This window comes from Leptonychotes weddellii, chromosome 7, assembly GCF_054177405.1.
Source record: "Leptonychotes weddellii isolate Sample4059 chromosome 7, ASM5417740v2, whole genome shotgun sequence".
Taxonomy (NCBI): Eukaryota; Metazoa; Chordata; class Mammalia; order Carnivora; family Phocidae; genus Leptonychotes; species Leptonychotes weddellii.
Genome location: NC_138375.1, coordinates 90,520,181 through 90,542,438, shown reverse-complemented (window position 1 = coordinate 90,542,438; position 22,258 = coordinate 90,520,181). Strand labels below are relative to the sequence as shown.

At 43.4% G+C, this 22,258-nt stretch overlaps 1 protein-coding gene across 4 annotated transcripts in view; it reads right to left on the bottom strand.

The window, feature by feature from the left end:
- FAM169A (family with sequence similarity 169 member A) overlaps positions 1-11,506 on the bottom strand; it is a 72,728-nt gene extending 61,222 nt beyond the window's left edge. Inside the window, exon 1 of one of the 4 annotated variants that reach the window (XM_081826735.1) lies at positions 11,322-11,506. The gene's annotated coding sequence lies outside the window, so the exon portion shown is untranslated. Of the gene's footprint in view, positions 1-10,895; positions 11,030-11,321 lie in introns of those variants that run through there. The other 3 variants (XM_081826734.1, XM_081826732.1, XM_006735068.3) reach the window with 3 other exon arrangements.
- Between the last annotated feature and the right edge of the window lie 10,752 nt (positions 11,507-22,258).

Below are 22,258 nucleotides of genomic sequence, written 5' to 3'. Positions count from 1 at the left end.
AATAAAAATACGGACATTTTAGAGCTGAAAGAATTCTTCGGAAAAAAATAATTATCTCAACCAATGCAAGTCATGACCCTATTTCTCCTGATTGTTTCCCCAACATTGAAAATAGGTTAGGTATCCAGGCAACATAATCGGTAATGCTCTCAACCTTTTCACAAAAAGCCTGTTTCTGAACCTTATTTTGATTCTTCTCTGGAGTCTTCCCTTTTCACTTTTCTCCCTACCATCGTTTTTTCCCTAACTAACCTAGCCCCTGTACATTAGCTCAACGATCTCTTTATCTTATTTACCCTTTATTCTTCTATCCCTCCTGCCCAACCCAAGACCCTAATCCCTACATTAATCCTTCTCCAGTGTTAGAGCTGGGATTCTGAATATGACAAAATGGAACTAGTGAATAAACCGCTCCAACTATCAAATCTCAGGTGGGCTCAATGCTGCTCACAAATCCTCTCCTGTCTTCTGAGAAATGAAAAAGACCTGACTACTTGTGGGTGGTGAGGACTGCCTATAAGTTTATGGCTAATGGGGCAGGAAGTTGGAAAGATTTCATACTTGTTGCTTCTTTTTATTTTACGTAGGAAACAAAATCATCTTTTGAAGTAATAATCACTGAGCCACCAATGGACTATGGGCCTGCTTCTATTAACACTTCACGTGTGTTCCCGGATATAGTTTTTATCACTAACACACCAATGAGGAATTTAATGATCTTCACTTGCCAGCTGAGGAAACTAAGACACACAAAGCAGTTGAGTAACTTGTTCAAGGACACACACTAGTTAAGCGGCAGAACTAGCATTTGAACCCAAGCAGTCTGGCTCTGATGCCTATTTTTAGCACAACTCTAAGTCTAAAAGTAGAGCATTTTAGGAGTCCCAAGATGGTTAAAGATTGCTTACATCTATCAGAAGTCTTACAAATTGTCTTTCTAGGAATTTAATTCTCTCTTCATATTCAGGAAGATGGTCTTACATCTAAGAAATCATTTAAACATAAATGTGCAATCTCTTTTGGATGCATCTGACTGACAAAATTGAGTTTATGTTCCTGCATCCAAACTGCAAGGGAGAGAGAATATAACTTGGGGGGTGGGGGGCTCTACCGTGGAGAGGTGAAACAGGCCTCATATGGCTGAAATACGACTCATAAGCAAAAATGAATCACAATACAAAATACTAAATTTTACCACAGCCAAGAATGGATGCTAAATCCTTATCTTACTATCCACACACTTTGAGCAAGATCTAGAGAGAGCTACTTAAACTACTCAGATACATATGCAAAGAAATAGCAATATGCTTATAACTAAAGCTTCCACTTGACTGACTACACATAGTACTGCAAAAAAGTATACATTTTCCTCTAGAACATGCCACCTACTCTAGTACTTCATGACCTGGATTACTGAACAGTGTTTATAATCTCACAGAAGCAGTTTTCAAACTCAGGGGAAAAAAAACAAAATAACTATTTAAATGAATACACCATAAAATTTTGTCTTTCGTTTCAACATCAGACCAACTAAAATCCTTTTACCTGGCTTCTTTACCCCACAAGAGATCTAATTTTATAGTGCTTCATTAAAGTTAACAGGAGTTTGGCACAGTAAAACTCAAGGACACAGGCAGTTGTTAAAAACAGGAGTCTCAACAATTTGTACAATGTTGTAGGTATCTTCAAAATAAAGTATCACAGGGGCTGGTCTCATTTCGAACCATGAAGACGACTGATGCTTTCACTTTAAAGGAAATACATCTAGCCCAAGACAAAAGCAAAAACAAAACCAAACCTGGTGCTTAATTTTGGCATACGGATTTATGAACTATCCTGCTGAGCCACAATCACCAGGACCACCACCCCACCACCTAGTATTTTCACTACACAACTAAGAAATGTAACCAAGAGTTGCCACTGTGGGCAGAGTATAATACCAACTTGGAAAAAGGAGATTCAGAACCACAGGCGTCCCACACCTCTTTCCCTTTCAGGCTTCTCCAACTCTGCACTTCCATCCATGGCCCCACACACCTGTACCTGCAAACCTCTTGCAACCTCAGATGGGTTTGCTCGCCCAGATTAAGAAAACTTGTTTTCTTACCTCTCATTGGCAGTAAGCCTAGGAGAAAAAAAGGTAAGTGATGGTAGTAGCCTTCCTATCTGACTTCAATACATATTTAATGAATAAATGAGTTAATGAACAAAAGTTTGTATAAACAAATCACACAGTGGTGTTAGGAAGAAGAACGGCCACAGATGAGACGTGTAAGGTTCTGCTGCTAGATGAAAAGCAATATATGGAGCTTCAACAGGCAGAGAGGGGATAACCCTCTCAAAAGATGGAGCACACTAAATGGAAGCCAGGAAGCATGCTGAAAATGGCAAGCAGTTGGATTTACCAGAAGACTTAAGGTATATTAGGAGAAGTAGTGGAAGGAACGTAAGGAAAATCAACTGAGGACAGAACACAAAAGGCCAAGAACATCAGACTAAAGAGTTGGACTTTGAGGCGCCTGGGTGGCTCAGTCGTTAAGCGTCTGCCTTCGGCTCAGGTCATGATCCCAGCGTCCTGGGATCAAGTCCCGCATCGGGCTCCCTGCTCAGCGGGAAGCCTGCTTCTCCCTCGCCCATTCCCCTCTGCTTGTGTTCCTGCTCTCTGTCTCTGTCAAATAAGTAAATAAAATCTTTAAAAAAAAAAAGTTGGACTTTATTTGGGATACAGCTGGCAATTTAAGGATCTTGAGCAGGAAAGAGACATTTGCATTCGAACCTATGCTTTCAATCTGTCCCGCAGCTGTACACAGGACGGATTAATAGGTAGAACTGAAGGGAGACAAGCTGAGAAACTCTGTTAAGTACCTTGTGAATACTTCTTTTAATATACTTATCACATGTTAATGTGATCTCTTTTTCTTCATCTGTCTATACTACCAGGCTCAGAACTCCAGGGAAGCATAATCCATTTGGGTCAAATTATTTGATGTGCCTTCTAACTAATAGCTTATGTGTCTATACTTGATTACTTGAAGAAAAAAAGTTATGAAAAAAGGTCTTAATTTACAAAGGGGTAGTATCATCAAAAATTCATTTATAATTATTTTTTAAAACTCAAACGTGTTTTCCAATGATGAGAACTACCATTTCCAGCTTGTCTGCCTTGCCCCAGGCACGATGCTCTACACGTTATCTCGTTGATGACTCCAAATGACTCTCTCTGAGGCAGGTATTCTTAACACACAGTCTCCCAATGAGGAGCCTCAGGTGTGGGAAGGCTGAGTCAGTTGCCCCAAATCACATTGCTAGTAAGTGGCAATCATGCTCTAAACTTAGGCAATCTGTCTCCAAGGGATTTAACCTGGTGCCCAGGTTCCGAGGTCAAGACAAAAGGATGTATCTGATAACACAAGTATCATAGAATACATCAAACATATACTGTTTAGTCACTCTCAGGAGTTGGGATTTTTTAAATCTTGCAATATCCTGTCTTCAAACTTTAATGCCTGTTCTAATAACTAAGATTCACTGTCTTCAGAATTTTTAAATAGTTACTACACAATACAAAGCCAACTTTTTTTTTTAATTAAGAGATTCTCTGGGGGCGCCTGGGTGGCTCAGTCGTTAAGCGTCTGCCTTCGGCTCAGGTCCTGATCCCAGGGTCCTGGGATCGAGCCCCGCATCAGGCTCCCTGCTCTTCAGGAAGCCTGCTTCTCCCTCTCCCACTCCCCCTGCTTGCGTTCCCTCTCTCGCTGTGTCTCTGTCAAATAAATAAATAAAATCTTTAAAAAAAAAAAATTCTCTGCTTTATTCATAATCAGGAAAATGCAAATTCGGACCACAATTAAATACCATTTTGTACCCACTAGATGAGCAGAAATTAAGAAATCTATAAAGTGTTGGAGAGGTAGTGAATCAATAAGACCACTCAGACACCCTGGTAAGAATGTAAATGGGTTCAAGTACTTGAGAAATAATAGTAGTTTCATGTATTATGTTGCTCATGTACACAACTAGAGATATTCCAGGAAGCATGCATGAAAATATTCTGAGCAACACTCTTTGCAGTATCAAAAACTTGAGAATAACATGATAGGATAGTGGGTAAGTCATGCACTCAGTGCAGCCACATCTCACAATGGGCACATGGAAGTAATGAGTAAAAAATTCAGGCTTCACAATATAAATGCTATGAAATATCTTCTAAAAATTCAAAAATAAGAAAAAAAGCCAACTTTTTTTTTTAAAGATTTTATTTATTTGACAGAGACACAGCAAGAGAGGGAACACAAGCAGGGGGAGTGGGAGAGGGAGAAGCAGGCTTCCCGCGGAACAGGGAGCCCGATGTAGGGCTCGATCCCAGGACCCTAGGTTCATGACCTGAGCTGAAGGCAGACGCTTAACGACTGAGCCACCCAGGCACCCCAAAAGCCAACTGTTTTAAAATTAAAAAAATAAAAGGGAAACAAAAACTGACAAGGTAAAATGCCTACCAAGTGTTTAATTACGGTGCATCGGGGTGGCTCAGTCGTTAAGCGTCTGCCTTCTGCTCGGGTCATGATCCCGGGGTCCTGGGATAGAGCCCCACATCGGGCTCCCTGCTCAGCGGGAGGCCTGCTTCTCTCCCTCTCCCACCCCCCCACTTGTGTTCCCTCTCTCACTGTGTCTGTCAAATAAATAAAATCTTAATAAATAAAATAAAAAATATTTCTTTAATTACAAAACAGAGCTAAAGAAAAAATGAAATTCACTAAGTTACATTATAGTTTTTAAATTATTCATTGCTGAAGGACAGAGACAAACAGACCTTGAGTTTTAGATGATAGTAGACTCAACATGAACGAAAAGCAAGCTTTTCTTTTTTTTAAAGATTGTTTTGTGGTTTTATTTTTTAAAGAGTCTTTATTCATTTATTTATTTGAGAGAGAGAATGTGTGAGAGTGAGAGAAAGACAGAAGCCGGGGGAGAGGGAGAAGCAGACTCCCCGCTGAGCAGAGAGCCCAATGTGGGACTCGATCCCAGAATCCCGGGATCACGACCTGAGCCAAAGGCAGACACTTAACTGACTGAGCCACCCAGGCATCCCAAGAGCAAGTTTTTCTTGTTAAAGCAAAATAACCCTAGAATAGGGCTTCTTTATTAAGGTTGTGACGGTCCAGATCCAGAGATGGGAAAGTATCCCTGCACTCCTCATAGTTTTTGATTCCACTTGGATGATCACATTTTAAGAAAAATCACACTGAAAAACTGGAATGCCTCCAATGGAAAACAGCCAGGATGGCAAAGGATCTAGATAGCATGGTACAATACATGAGGAACAGGAATTGGGAGAAATTAGTGAAGGAAAGTCTTGGGGAAGAGAGGCAAGAAAGTTGCACTTCAAATATGTGAAGAGTCAATATGCAGATGAAAACTTAAAGAGTTATTCTGCATGTATGTCAAGGGTAAAAAGAATGAGCCATTCCAAAATAAATGCTACCCACAAATGAATTACACCCACATGAAAGCATAGCCAACTAGCTAATCAAAGACTAGGGACAGCTGGTATATTCAAACTCAGGATAGGAGAAACCGCTTTCTCTCCGCCCCTCTGTAAGTACATGCACAAGAATGTCCCTTGTCTCTTTCCAAGCCAGTGTCAGAGTTCTGCAAAGAAGGGCCAAGAGAGCACAGACGTTAGCTGAGTGGTCATTTGTACATCAAACTGTAAAACCATATGAATCATTTTCTAAAACTATGCCCTTGTTTTGGCCCTTCTGAGAAGCTGCTCAGATACAAAAAGTTAGTATTCTCCAAACAAAGTTTATTCAGAATCAGTTCAATTTCTTTTTTATAGCTTAAAAAATATTATCAATAAATCTCCCCAGCCTTAAAATTAATTTTAAGTACTTTTAGACATGTTTTTTTAAGTACTAAAAAAATAAATATACTTAAGAAAACAAGATAGGTTCTTAGTCTGGAATCCACAAAAGCTACAAAGGGTTTAAAGGGTTGTACTTTACGCAGTGCAAAAGCTCTGACAAGCAGTAGATCACAATTTTAAAAGTGAAAAAGTAAATTGTTGCTTTGAAATATACCTCAACAAAGTATCATGTTGTACACAGGGTGGGTATGAGAAGATAATAAAAGAGACATGATCACACTTATTTCTGCCAACATTTTAAGATAGGCTCTGTTATAACTACTCTTTTACAAATGAGGAAACTGAGGCCCAGAGAGATTAAGTATCTTAAAAGGCAGCTAGAGGGCGCCTGGGTGGCTCAGTTGGTTAAGCAACTGGCTTCGGCTCAGGTCATGATCCTGGAGTCCCTGGATGGAGTCCCTCATTGGGCTCCCTGCTCAGCGGGGAGCCTGCTTCTCCCTCTGACCCTTCCCCCTCTCATGTTCTTTCTCTCGCTCTCATTCTCTCTCAAATAAATAAATAAAATCTTTAAAAAAAAAAAAAAGGCAGCTAGAAACACCAAAGCCAGGTTTCAAACCCATGTCTATTTGCCTTGAATTTCGTATTATTATACTGCCTCTGAATAACAACTACTGTTAAGTGAAGAATCAGAGTACTCTAAGTTCATCAGGTATTAATCGGGACCGACCCAAACTCGAAAGCACTGGTATTTATGTGTAAAAGATTTTAGACAATAAAATCATTTAATAACAGTCTATTTCTTTATCAATCATTGTATAACAAAAAGTCAAGCTCTTTGACATTTTCAACACTCCTATTCATTCCTCAATTGGCTTCTCCCCTCATCATTACACTGATAGTACTTTTTTTTTTTGAAGATTTTATTTATTTGACAGAAAGACAACAAGAGAGGGAACACAAGCAGGGGGAGTGTTAGAGGGAGAAGCAGGCTTCCCACAGAGCAGGGAGCCTGAGGCAGGACTCGATCCCAGCATCCTGGGATCATGACCTGAGCCGAAGGCAGACGCTCAATGACCGAGCCACCCAGGCACTCCTGATAGTACTATTCTTAAGGCCTCCAGTAACCCTCAACTCCCAAATTCAGTGGATTTTCACCCCCACCCCCTCCTGACCTTATCACAGACCAAACCCAACCAACAATCTGCCACTTCAATGTTCCTCTCCTTCCCTGGACACACTCTCAATTCTACTTCTTAATTTCCTTCCCTCTTCAGTTCCTTTCAGCAACCGAACCTTCTCCACTGCACAACCCAGTGGCAAAAATCTGTGTGCTCTTAGATTTTAAGGAATCTTTGGCATTTTAATCCACAATACTTAACTATAAACTCCACAAAAGTGAGGTCTATTTGTTTTTGTGTTCCTTTAACCATAAAATAGACATTCGGTGTTTGTTGAATAAAATGAAAGCTACCTTTGGTGTAGCCTAAAACTAACATCTCACTGGAGCAGGTAGTACCTAAAAATGATACACATTTTTTTAAAAAAGTGGTAAGTCACAAACTTTCTAAACAAAGAATAGATGGGGCTAAGTGAGTAGTTCCCCCGTACAGGGCAGATAAACCTTAAGGTCTCACATACCAGCCCTGAAACTGAATGAGTCTAATTATTTTAGGATGTCTTTAGTAAATTATCAGCTTTTCCCTGATTATTTTTAAACCATGACATCTTTTTCTTAATAAATTCAACTTTGAGTAATTTTGTTGTTGTTGTTGCTGGAAAGAATTGTGAAATATCCTACTACCCATGAAGCATACCAAATTTAGAACTTTAATTTCAGCGTTAAATATACAACGAATCAAAAGCCTAATGATGTGTGAAGAGAAAATCATCTTAAACACAGTAATCACGCAATTCCTTTTTCATTTTAGAATCACAAAATCTTAGAAATGGGAAGAAACATGAAGGTTTTGTTTCAATTCCTGTGCAACCAATAATCCTTTCTACAGAATCCTTCATAAATATTTTTGGAATCTCTGCCTGAATACTCAACTCAATCCTCTTATATTCTAATTACCTTTAAAAAGTAAATCTCTTTGCATTTTTAGGCACATAACTGAACATAACACACGTAAGGTTTTATTTATTTATTTATTTATTTTAATTTATTTGACAGAAAGAGACACAGCGAGAGAGGGAACACAAGGAGGAGGAGTGGGAGAGGAAGAAGCAGGCTTCCCGCGAAGGAGGGTGCCCGATGCGGGGCTCGATCCCAGGACCCCGGGACCACGACCTGAGCCGAAGGCAAACGCCCAACGACTGAGCCACCCAGGCGCCCGAACACGTAAGATTTTAAAAAGGTTAGACCTAGGTGGCTCAGTCGGTTAACCATCTGCCTTCGGCTCAGGTCATGATCCCAGGGTCCTCGGATGGAGCCCCCCATCAGGCTCCCTGCCCAGCGGGGAGTCTGCTTCTCCCTCTCCCTCTGCTGCCCCCCCTTGCTTGTGCTCGCTCTCTCAAATAAATATAATCTTTTTTAATAAATAAAGGGCTAGACCGAGTGCTAGTAGGTTAAGTGGCAGACCTTTTTTTTTTTAAGATTTTATTTATTTATTTGACAGAGAGAGAGAGAGAGAGACAACGAGAGAGGGAACACAAGCAGGGGGAGTGGAAGAGGGAGAGGGAGAAGCAGGCTTCCTGCTGAGCAGGGAGCCCGATGCGGGGCTCGATCCCAGGACTCTGGGATCATGACCCTAACTGAAGGCAGACGCTTAACGACTGAGCCACCCAGGAGCCCCGAATGGCAGACTTCATTTTGGCACAGGTCATGATCTCAGAGATGAGCCCCGCCTCCAGCTCCGGCTCCAGCTCCGGCTCCGGCTCCAGCTCCACACTCAGCAAGGAAGTCAGCTTGAGACCGCCCCGTCTCCTTCTGCCTCTCCCCCCCCCGAAGTAAAAGTTCCCTAAAACAAGACTCCTCTCTCCACGTCCAAGGTTCCTCTTACCTCCATAATTCTTCTCGTATGGAAGCCAGCGCCTGGGTGGCTCAGTCGGTTAAGCGTCTGCCTTCCTCAGCCTTTGCACCAAGTCATGATCTCAGGGTCCTGGGATGAAGCCCCGCTGTGGGCTCCCCGCTCAGCAGGGAGTCAGCTTCTCCCTCTGTACCTCCCCGTGCTCATGCTTGCTTTCTTGCTCTCTCTGCCCCCCCCACAATAAATCTTAAAGGGGGGGTGGGAGCTAATGGAGAATAACAAGTGTTTTTTTTTCCTTTTGTTTCTCAAACATTGGTAACATGGATGCTCAAAATCTCAAACCACATTAATTCAAGCTGGAGTTAATAAAATACAATAGTACCGAATCAGTGAACCTCTGTAACCCGTGTATTAACAGAATCAATGTAAAGGTGTGGGAACTTTATCTGGCTCAAAGATGAACTTGCTGGGAGGATCTATCTTGTTCCCCACGAATCTAAGACAGATCCAATCACCCTAGCAGACAATCTGTTCCCTAAACAAGATTAGGGAATCAAGTTCCCTAAAACAAGATTCATCTCTCCATGTCCAAGGTCCCTTTCACCTCCATAATTCTCCTGGAACATGTCATTAATGAGAGGCATGACATTTCTGCTAGGAATGGTACATAAGAAATTACTTGTTTATCGAAGAATTAATGGAAGAGTCTTCAACTATTCAAAAAAAAAGAGTAATTTCATAAGAAGGATGACAATGGAATTGTACTCTCAAAAGCATCTTATTATAAAATACTTTGTTTTATCCAAATCAGAGTTAAGCCCTTTGTTTGGCATATACTGTACCTTTATTAGAAAATGATACCACTTGATACCACTTGTAATGATTCTAATACTATTTTGGACTAATTTCAGGTCAAACTAATTTGAAACTTTTTACAACCTTAAATCCACAGGTAAAGCATCTTAGGTTATTATACTCACTCATGCAGCAGGCTAATATTGCCACTCATAATCTATTTCAAAGTTCCCTAAACCTATCCTCCTCATAAATTCAAAGAGAGAAGGCTACTACGAAACCTACAAGCTTTCCTTGAAAGACTGATGTTTTATCTTTGTTTCTACTAGAAGCCTTATCACAAATGGTCATTTCCCAGGTTCCTCTCACTATTTCATTCCCTGTCCTCCACCTCCCCTCAACACGAAACTTGGCCTGGTCCGTATTAGGCACTAAAAATCTTTCCTCCGGTAAGAGAAAAACAAGCTATAGTCTGCAAACATAACCGGTACAATCAATCCATCAATGTAAACAGATGATACTTGGTACATCAAACCCAGGTCCATTTTGGTAAATTCCCTCCAAGGCCCAAACGTGTGTATTATGCAACAGCCACCATGCCAGATTTTAATCCCTGTGATGCAGTGATAAAACAGAAATGGCACAAGTATAATCCACTAGGTACTTAGGTACATTTGCGAGAAGATAAATCAAAACAAGAATTACCAAATTCTCAGGAACCCTGAAAATGACAAACTGCGTGACAGTTCTGAATCACAATTACAACTTTTCCTTCCGGTAGTCTTCGAGAAACCTGTTCCGCCAGCCCAACCCCCTCAAAAATCCTCACAAGGGAGTATTTTAATTGATGTTTCAAAAGGATCTCTCAAAGGGGGAAAGGGGCCTGCATCAGGTAGTTATCTTAGAATCTAATAATCTAAAATAATTTAAGATACCCACACCAATTTCCAGAAGCTGAAAATGGAGTAAGATGTTTCATCATTTCTCCCAAAGGACAATAATGGGAGTAAATGTAATCCAGGTCCCTGAAGCATAAACAACCCAGGGCTCAATGCTTCACCCATCGATCTCCTGGGGCACAGGCCTCGAAAAACTGCACAATGGGCAGCTAAGAATTAGAACAAAACTGCAATGACCTGCATTCTAGAAGAGAACCTATACGGTATCTAATCCAAAAGAAGTTGAAGGTAAGGGAGGTGGTCAGAGCATCTCCGGAGGCCACCTGCGTGGCTGAACCCGAGCCTAAACGTCTCAGCGCGCCGCCTCACCAGGTCCGCTCTTCACCCCAACGGGGCCACCGGCGAGCGCGGACAGGCTCCAGGTGGGGCGCAGTGGGAGGGGAGGGGGCTCGGCACGCAGCAGCTGGGGAGCCGAACGCGATCCGAGGCCGGCCAAGAAGAAGGCGGCATTCCCTCACACAAAATGGTGGCGCTGACGAGGAGGCCGGCGCACCTGGGGGCGCGCCACACGCCCCTCGGGGGACCCGGCCGGCCGCCTGCAGCTGGACGCGCGCCCGGGGCCCGGGAGGCCGGCGTGGGCCTGCGCCGCGGCCGAGTCCTCAGGGCGGCCCGCAGCCCGCGGCTCGCGTCGCCGCCCGCGGGGGCGCGGGTCCGAAGCCGGCGGGGCGCGGGGTCGGGCGCGGCAGCCTCGGCCTCAGCCCGAGGCCCCCCCGCCCCGGACGGGCTGGCACTCACCTCGGACGCGCCTCCGAAGCCACCGGAGCCCGGGAAAGGAGGCGGAGCCGCGGGAATGAATGGAGCCGGCGGCTGCTCGCTGGCGACCCCCGGCCGGTCCCGGGCCGCGCCGCTCGCGGCTGCCAGGGCGGGTGCGGCCGCCTCCCCCTCGCCCGGGACGCCTGGCTCCTCGTCTGCGGGTCGGCCGCAGCCCACCGTGCCCTCCGCCGGCGTGACGCACTCGCGCCGCAGCGCCTCCAGCCTTTGCAGCCGCGCTGCGCCCGCGCCCACCGCGAATCCCCCCGCCCGCGCCGCGCGGCCCCTCCTCGGCGCCGGGGACGCCGCCCAGCCTCCCTCCGGGCCCGGCCTTCAGGCGACCGCCGGGCAGGTGCGGGCTCGGACAGCCGGGGCGGGGGGTGGGCCGGGCTGCCCCCGCCTCGCCCCCGGAGCCCGCTCTCCGCCCGGGCCGCCGTCACAAGGCAGAGCGCGATGCCCCAGCTCAGGGCTATGGCCCGGCATTAAAGAGTGACCTTGGCTTAGATATAAAAATAGGTGCGGGTAAGCTGAGGGGACTACGACGCTGAATTTGCGTATTCCTTTAATGTCAACATTCACAGAATCCCGTTTGCACACTCCGGCGGAGCTCTCCTCCAGCGGGCCCTCCCAGAATTTACACTGACTGGGTGAGCCGAACCGTCCCGGCCTCGCCACTCGGATGCGGAGGGCGCGGGCGAGGACTGTGGGCCTGCGCCCCGCCACTTCCTTCCTAAACCCACTGCCACCTAGGAGGACGCAAGGGAAAAGGAAGTCGAGCTCTCCATTCATAACCTGGACAAGCCCGAGAGCCCCGACTTCCATCTTGAGATAATAAGGAATCACTAAATTCCTGCACTGACCTTTTCTCTTCCAGAATCTAGCACACGCAAACTAACCCTGACCCAGAAGGAAGGCGGCCCCATCCTCCTTTCCTCCCCTTGCCCTCCCAACTCACTTAAGGGCCCTTTTGTTAATTACACTCCCCCGGAAGAAAGATACGCTCTCAAGCATTTAAAGCATGGTAGATTTCTTAAAAGTAATGCATGCCATGGTTTAAGTATGTTTAAGAAATGTATTGAGAACAGTATTGTATGTAAGTAATTTTAAGACTTCCTTTTATACATAAACTCTGGAAAATAAACTAACCCTCCAAGAGCCTTAGCGTTGTTTTCAGCTCATCCAGTAAATACGAAATTATTTTTTTCACTTCTTGGAAATATTTAGCAATCACAATACCAATCTTTAACAAATTTAAGTGATCAACAAGCTCAATAAATATTTCAGAGAACACTTGTTGATAGTAACATATTGGACTCAGATTTTTTTAATCAAATAGGCTTCTCTGCCTCAAGCTTCTCTTAAGAAACCTCACATTTACTATGTTTAATTAATAATATTTAGCAGAAATCTTAAATGTTACACATCAAACATTTACCATTTATAGTGGAACTTAATAAACTAGACCTAATTGAGCAGGAATTTTGAATAGTTGGGGGTTTTTTGTTTTGTTTGTTTATTTTGATAGAGACACAGCGAGAGAGGGAACACAAGCACAGGGAGTGGGAGAGGGAGAAGCAGGCTTCCAGCTGAGCAGGGAGTCCGATGCTGGGCTCCATCCCAGGACCCCGTGATCATGACCTGAGCCGAAGGCAGACGCTTAAGAATGAGCCACCCAGGCGCCCCTGAATAGTTGGGTTTTATGCACAGCAAATGTTGAATGAATGAACTCCAAAAACTTTTGAATTTATATTTCTAAAGCTGTATATAAGTAGGAGTCCCTGTGATAATCCCAAACAATTGCCACTTGGGGAAGACATTCCTTTTTTTGCTACCAGAGGCTACAGTTGTTGAAGCCTTAGGCCTCAGTGCAAAGCTAGCCAGAGCAACCTGTTAATAATGTTTGAAATGCATGACTTTTAGCTCTAATTTCTACAGGTGGGTACTTGCGCCTGGAAGGCTTGTTTCCCAAATGTCTGGCCACTCTGGTGGGAATCAGAACTACACACTCACCCAGCCCATCCAGGCAGCTAAACCCAGCTCTCCTGTGGCAAGGATCCTACCTTCTGAGACCCACTGAAGAAGTGCTGTCTCCTACTTATGTGAGGAGTGTCTGATGAGGACACTTCACTGCCTTCTCTTTTCTCTACTGCAACATTATGTGGCCTTGAGTGTTTAAGGAAAAAAAATCACCATTTACTTACCTTTTTGGCAGAGATTCATTAAATTTTGGTTGTCTGTTTACCCATACTCTTGAGGATCCATGAGACCTTAGTGAGCAGAGACATAAAAAAGTGAGTCTTTATCAGATTAATACATGCTGTAAACCATTACCAAAACATTTTGAAATATGTTTGAGGCTTTTGTCTAAAAAGTTTTGTAGAGTGTAAAAGGATTGTTTTGTTTTGTTGTTGTATATGCTTGCTTTAATTATTTTAAGTTATAAGCAGAAAGAAACACAGTAAGAGTTTCCATTGCATTTTTAGTATATGTTAAAAGGGGAGTGGAACCATGTTTAGAGAAGCTTGCCACAACTGGATTTTGGAGGTTGCTGACACAAATGACCCAGGGAAGAGTCCTTAAATTTCCCTGGGAAAGAGGAATCTCTAATGGCTAAAATAATGGCTAATGTTTTTGACTGCTAACAAATGGCCAGGCACTCTACTAACTTCTTTGTGGAAATAAACTCATAATCATCCTTCAAAGTATATACTACTGTTATCCCCATTTATTTTTTTTTTTAAAGATTTTATTTATTTATCTGAGAGAGAGAATGAGAGAGAGAGAGCATGAGAGGGGGGAGGGTCAGAGTGAGAAGCAGACTCCCCACTGAGCAGGGAGCCCGATGCGGGACTCGATCCCGGGACTCCAGGACCATGACCTGAGCCGAAGGCAGTCGCCCAACCAACTGAGCCACCCAGGTGCCCCTATTATCCCCATTTAACCTGAGAGATTGAGGCACATGGAGAAGCTAAGTAACTAGCCCATGATCACACAGCTAATAATCCTGGCAGTTTGGCTCAAGGCATACTCCCTTAACCAGGATCCTGTACCACCTTTCAGGTGCACAAAATCCTATGCCATACAGCCATATGATTGGATTTTGCTTTTGAATCCCTAAAACATACCAAATACTCAGTGCCTTCATGACTAAGTTATTTCTTAGATCTACTAGTATATTCCTGGACATGAAGAGAGAAGTTAAACCCTTAGTTAGAAAACTTGTAAGGCTTCCTCATCTATGTTAAGCAAAATCGTATAATCTGTTGGTTTTGAAAGGAAAAAAAAAAAGCTTTTCACATTTTTTTAGAAGATTTGATTTATTTAAGAGAGAGAACAAGATAGAGAGCAGAGCGGGGGGAAGGGCAAGGGAGAAGCAGACTCTCCTGCTGAGCAGGAAGCCCCATGCAGGTCTCCATCTGAGGACCCTGGGATCATGACATGAGCGAAAGGCAGACAGCTTAACGGACTGAGCCACCCAGGTGCCCCACTTTTCACATCTTTTAAGGATAATTGCTCTCCAAGTTTTTTTCAGGTTCCAGAGCACAATTATAAGTTTTATTTATATTTATTTAATGTATGGATGAAACACGATTCCCCAGAAGAGATCTGTTACCATCTTTGACCCTCTATTAGATTTACACAGGTAGAATTAGGATCTAATATATAGAATACATGTGTTTTAAATTCATAAAAATCACAGTGAGAAGTTTTTTTGTTTTTTTATTTTATTTATTTATTTGACAGAGAGACACAGTGAGAGAGGGAACACAAGCAGGGGGAGTGAGAGAGGGAGAAGCAGGCTTCCCCAAGAGCAGGGAGCCTGATGCAGGGCTCGATCCCAGGACCCTGGGATGGAGCCTGATGCAGGGCTCGATCCCAGGACCCTGGGATGGAGCCTGATGCAGGGCTCGATCCCAGGACCCTGGGATCAAGACCTGAGCCGAAGGCAGACGCTTAACAACTGAGCCACCCAGGCGCCCCTCACAGTGAGAAGTTTTTAATGACTGAGGCAGCCCAGGGACTTACAGATCCAAAATCTTAGCCAGTTAGGTAACTAGTTAGCTAATAATGTCAGCCGTGGCAAAGGAGCAATAAGAAAGCAATCTTTTCTCCTTGCACTAGAAGAAAAGGGACTCCACATCCTAGAATACTTTATTTCTCTGGTATATAAAATATGTCACAGGAATGCTTTCAGGATTAAATGCAGCCGTTTGGGGACGCCTGGGTGGCTCAGTCGGTTAAGCGTCTGCCTTCAGCTCAGGTCATGATCCCAGGGTCCTGGGATTGAGTCCCGCATCGGGCTCCCTGCTCCGCGGGGAGTCTGCTTCTCCCTCTGCCTCTGCCTCTCTCTCTCTATCTCTCATGAATAAATAAATAAAATCTTTAAAATAAATAAATAAATAAAAAATCAATGCAGCCGTTTGATGAGGTTTTCTTTGCCAGGAACTACAACTATCTATCTGCAGATTTCAAATTCCTGAGTGATACTCTGCACCGCGGGTTGGGCGAAGGTAGAGCCTGAAGAACAAGAGAAATACCAGGTTTGAGAAGCCCGGTTACACTTGTTTCTTCTGTTGGTTTGGTCTAATATGAAATAGAAGTTTAATCACAGAGTAAGTATTTGGTAAGTTCAGTCTGGGTTTAGAGAAATAACATGGTATTTTTCATATTACTAATGAAAAATTACATACATATTTATATCTGTGGGAGATACTACCAAGTTGCCTAGTCAATATTTGTCCCCCCTTTTCTCTGACAGACCCAATTTTGTTCAGGGTGGCAATGTACCCAACTAAAACTATTTTCCTCTCCAGATTCCTTTTGCACCTGGGATAGCTATATGATCATTTTTGGCCAATGGAATGTAAGCAAAAGATCATTAGGTAAAGCTTCCAAGAAAGCTTTGTTGTTGTTTTTTTTAAGATTTTATTTATTCGACAGAAAGAAAGACAGCACAAGCAGGCAGAGTGGCAGGCAGAGGGAGAGGGAGAAGCAGGCTCCCCACCGAGCAGACAGCCCGATGTGAGACTCGATCCCAGGACCCTGGGAACATTGACCCGAGCCGAAGGCAAACGCTTAACTGAGCCACCCAGGCGCCCCAAAGCTTTGTATTTCTGATAAAAAAAAAAAGACAGATTCAGATACCCCTTTGCCTCTTGCCCTTTGACCATGGGAATGAAATCCATGTATAACTATACCAGAGCCAAGAGATAGGAACCCGGGAAATGACATTATGGAGGTGCCACACCAATTACACATTGCCTACCTCCAAGTCTTCTGTGTTACTTTCCAACAAATGCAGTCCTAACTAAAAGTCAAAGTTAAACACTATCTCCTTGATATCTAAAAATACAATAAATAAAAATAAACATTCTTCTATAGTATATATACTATACCATATAGATACTATTCTTTGATTTTTGCTCCTGTATTAAGTAACTGCATTTTGCAGAAATCAGTGCTCTCTGTGACTTACCTACCTAATAGTTAGTGGGAAAGAACATGAATTTTTTTTTTTTTAAGATTTTATTTATTTATTTGACAGAGAGAGAGAGAGTGAGAGCAGGAACACAAGCAAGGGGAGTGGGAGAGGGAGAGGGAGAAGAAGGCTTCCCGCCGAGCAGGGAGCCCGATGCGGGGCTCGATCCCAGGATTCTGGGATCATGACCTGAGCCGAAGGCAGACGCTTAACGACTGAGCCACCCAGGCGCCCCAGAACATGAATTTTTGACTATAAAAGAATATCTTTTTTTTTAAAGATTTATTTATTTATTTGACACAGAGAGAGATAGTGAGAGCAGGAACACAAGCAGGGGGAGTGGGAGAAGGACAAGCAGGCCTCCCGTGGAGCAGGGAGCCTGATGTGGGGCTCAATCCCAGGACCCTGGGATCATGACCCGAGCCAAAGGCAGACGCTAAATGACTGAGCCACCCAGGTGCCCCAGAATATCTTATTTTTTAATTATTTCTTTTAGAGATGGGGGGAGGGGAAGAGAGAATCTGAAGCAGACTGCATGGAGCCTGATGCAGGGCTCCATCTCATGACCCCAGTATCATGACTTGAGCTGAAATCAAGAGGCCGACACTCAAATGGACTGAGCCACCCAAGTGGCCCAAGAGTATCTTACATTTTATCATATATAGTGCATTTGATTTTAACACAATTCACACATGACCTCAGTAAGTCTCTAATATCACTGTGAGAAAGGATAACAAGGGGCTGTAGTCATCTAGAAACAAGTTACTGGCCAAAGTGATCACCACACCATATACATAAAGAATACACAGGAAAGGGGCCCCTGGGTGGCTCAGTCGGTTAAGCATCCGTCTTCGGCTCAGGTCATGATCCCAGGGTCCTGGGATTGAGCCCCGTGTAGTGTCGGGCTCCCTGCTCAGTGGGGAGTCTGCTTCTCCCACTCCCTCTGCCACTCCCCCTCACACATGCTCTCTCTGACAAATAAGTAAATAAAATCTTAAAAAAAAAAAAATACAAAGGAAAGTAAAATTATGTTTTTCATTTTTAATTAAAAACAAGTAGAAAAATCAGGATTTAGAGAGGGCTCCTAAAATTAGATTAAGGAGTCTGTACTTTACAGAAAGCAACCTGGTGATGCATATCAAAAGTTCTGAAAATGTGAATATGTTACCATAATACTACTGGAAATCTATCTGAAGGAATCTTTTAGGAAGAAGAAAAAAGTTATGCTCATGAATACGTCACTGGAGTACTTCTTTTAACCTTTTTTTTTAAAGTTTACTTCTTTTAGTAATTTCTGCATCCAACGTGGGGCTCGAACTCATGACACCGAGATCAAGAGTCACATGCTCCTCCAACTGAGCCAGGCAGGCACCCGTGAAGCATTTTTTTTTTTTTTTTGTAAGAAAGCCAAAATGTATAAATACCATGAAGGTCTAATAATAGGTATTAATTTAAGAAATGTGAAATGTTTGCCTATCTTATTGCAGGAAATAAGAGGAATTATTTTTAATTGCTAGTAGCAACTGGGAAGGCTTATTGAAACAGCTAAACAGTATAATAGGTTGGCATTCAAAATGGAACACCCATCTGGAGGCGATGTATCATAATCTTCATTGTCACTATTGCTAGATTACATTTATTAAACACTTCTATGCCAGAAACTGTACTGATGGGGTCAGAGCAGGCCACCCCAGAGTGTGCCACTTCAGCATGCAGATTATTTGGAGCTAAAGACAATCAAGGCCCAAGATTCAAAAAGAGCTTTTTGCCACCCCTTTAACTGCCCTAAAGAAATTGAGCTAGAGAGCCTGTATCAGGAAGAGAGCTATTACCAAAGATAATTTTTTTTTTTTAAGATTTTGTTTATTTATTTATTTGACAGAGAGAGAGAAACAGCATGAGAGGGGATAGGGTCAGAGGGAGAAGCAGGCTCCCCGCTGAGCCGGGAGCCCGATGCGGGACTCGATCCCAGGACTCCGGGATCATGACCTTAGCCGAAGGCAGTCGCTTAACCAACTGAGCCACCCAGGCGCCCAAAGATAATTTTTTTTTAGCGCAAGAAAGACTTCTCTTCATAGCATGGCAAGCATTTGTTTACGATATATTGGCTCTTCCCATCTTCCTATGAACTATCTCTCTCCTCTATGAAATCCCAGATCCTTACCCTCTTTTCTTTCGCTCAGGATGGCCTATGAACCTCAACTGCCTGACTGGTGGAGAGCCTCTCAGGTCTTGGTGGGGCTCCTAGAAGCCTGTAATTAAGTTTTTCTCCTATTAATCTGTCTTATGTCGATTTTTTTTAATTTAAATTTTTTTTTTTTAGTAATCTCTACCCCCAATGTAGAACTCATGACCCCAAGATCAATAGCCTTATGCTCTACTGATTGTGACAGCCAGGAGCCCCTGTCTTATGTCAATTATTGGACCAAATAGAGAACTTAGAAGGGAAGAAAGGAAAAGTTTTCTTCCCCTGAAGTACTGAACATTTTACCTTAGTTGTCTTGCTTAGTTCTCACACTGTTTGAGAACAAGTTTAGAGAGGTATGGAAATTGACCCAAGGTGCTGGAGCACGAATCTGACCATTGCTCTGAATTACTCTAGACTTAGACATTAGACTATAGACTTAACTATACCTCTTCTCAATTAGTATATATCCAGCTTATAGAAAATATTTGTATTAACATCCTCTCACCCAGTATTTATACATCTATTAACTCAACATATGTCTGGGGCGCCTGGGTGGCTCAGTCGTTAAGCGTCTGCCTTCGGCTCAGGTCGTAATCCCAGGGTCCTGGGATCAAGCCCCGCATCCGGCTCCCTGCTCAGCGGGAGGCCTGCTTCTCCCTCTCCCACTCCCCCTGCTTGTGTTCCCTCTCTGTGTCAAATAAATAAAATTGTAACTCAACACATATCTTTTTAAAATGTCAAATACGGGGATGCTCAGTCGGTTGAGCGTCTGCCTTCAGCTTGGGTCGTGGTCCCGAAATCCAGGGATCGAGTCCCGCATTGGGCTCCTTGCTCAGCGGGGAGCCTGCTTCTCCCTCTGCCTGCCGCTCCCCCTGCTTGTGCGCTCTCTCCTTCTCTCTCTGACAAATAAATAAAACCTTTAAAAAGATAAAATAAAAGCAATGAGAAAACTTAAAAAAATAAAACGTCAAATACGTTAGGCATTGTGCTAGATGGACTCTGTGATGTGGTAATGTGATGAATGGGACTGGAAAAGCCAACAAGAAATGTGATTACTGAGGGTAGAACAATGGTTTACTGGAACAACTGAGAAGACAACCAAGGCTTTTAGCAGAGTGTAGAGTGTCAAGAAATTAGGCTGGACAAATAGGCAGGACCAGTTACTCTTTTAAAAAGTCCTGGTCAGGGGCACCTGGGTGGCTCAGTCAGTTGGGCGTCTGCCTTCGGCTCGGGTCATGATCCCAGGGTCCTGGGATCGAGCCCCGCGTCTGGCTCCCTGCTCTGCAGGGAGCCTGCTTCTCCCTCTCCCACTCCCCCTGCTGGTGTTCCCTCTCTTGCTGTGTCTCTCTCTGTCAAATAAATAAATAAAATCTAAAAAAAATTTTTTAAAAAGTCCTGCTCAGCTATGATAAAGAGTATGGACACAATCCCAAAGGCAATGAGAAAGCCACTTAAGGAGTTTAAATTTCAGAGTGACATGATGACACTTGCATGTTAGCAAATTTTCTCAGGCTGCAATGTGGAAAATGAATTGAAGAAAATAAGACTGGAGGCAAGGAGCCAGTTATGGAAGTGATACAGACTGATGACAGTCTGGTCTAGAGGTCCCAGTGAGGATGAAGAGAAGTAAATGAGTTCTAACACTCAAAGGTTGGAAGTAGAGTCAACAAGACTTGGCAAAATGTGCAATGTACTAGAGATGACAAGTAAGACCATCGGGTTTTTGGCTTGAAGCACTGGGTGGATGGTGGTGCTGCTCACTAAAACAGGAATCACTGGAGAATGAGGATTTGGGAGGTAAAATCATGAATTCCATTTTGGCTATGCTGAGTTTTATGTGCTGTGAGACATCCAAGTGGAGACATATGAAATGGATCTTTAGGGACTGGAGCTCTGACTACATATCTAAACTGCAGGTATAGATGGGAAGTCATCAGCACAGGAGTGTTCATTGAAGCCATGGGATGAGTGAGCTTGCTGAGGAAGAGTGGGAGAAAAAAGCACATGCCCAGCCAAAATCGAATAGGATTTAGATTTTGAAGATCTAAGTCTTCGTAAGATCCTACATGGGAAGCAGAGATGTGACCAGAGAGGAAAGGGAGATTTATGGTCATAAAGCCAAAAAAGAGAGGGAGCTGAGTCTTCAGTGGAGTTAAATGCTCCCTTCAGAATTTATCCGAAGGAACTAAATAAGGATGAGCACAAAGATTTGCCTATAAGACTATTTCAATATTGTTCATAATAGAGAAATACTGGTGGTGGGGAAAAGGCTGGAAAGTCCACCAAGAAGGTGCTAAATGAACGATGGTACCTCCAATGTACCAACAATGGAATGTTGTGTTGTGAACAATATTTGATTACATCAGAAAATATTAAGTAGAAAAGACATGTTTAAAAAGTGCGATCCCACTTTTGCTTTTAGAATTATGCTTAATGATACAAATATATTCAGAGAATATATAGACTATAAGGATACATATTGAAAGGTTAATAGCAAAAGTTGGAAAATGGATTAGAAGAAGGCAAAACAGGGTAGTGGGATTACTGGATAGGTGATTTATATTTTGTTTGTGGTATTTTTCTCATTTTGCATGATGAACATAGAGTCCTTTTATAATAAAAAATCTAATGGGGGGCGCCTGGGTGGCTCAGTTGGTTAAACGACTGCCTTCGGCTCAGGTCATGATCCTGGAGTTCCTGGATCGAGTCCCACATGGGGCTCCCTGCTCAGCAGGGAGTCTGCTTCTCCCTCTGACCCTCCTCCCTCTCATGCTCTCTGTCTCTCATTCTCTCTCTCTCAAATAAATAAATAAAATCTTTAAAAAAAAAAATCTAATGGGTTTTTGGTTAAGAAATTTATAGCACAAAACCCATACTGTGCAGTGATTAAGTATTATCTTTACAGGGGGTGGCGCCTGGCTGGCTCAGTTGGAAGAGCCTGTGACTCTTTTTTTTTTTTAAGATTTTATTTATTTGACAGAGAGAGAGGGAACACAAGCGGGGGGAGTGGGAGAGGGAGAAGCAGGCTTCCTGCTGAGCAGGGAACCCGACGCGGGGCTCGATCCCAGGACCCTGGGATCATGACCTGGGCCGAAGGCAGACGCTTAACGACTGAGCCACCCAGGCGCCCCGAGCCTGTGACTCTTGATCTTGATTTTGAAGTCATGAATTTGAGCATCACGTTGGGTGTAGAGATTACTTAAATAAATAAAACTTTTTAAAATAAGTTATACGTTGGGGTGCCTGGGTGGCTCA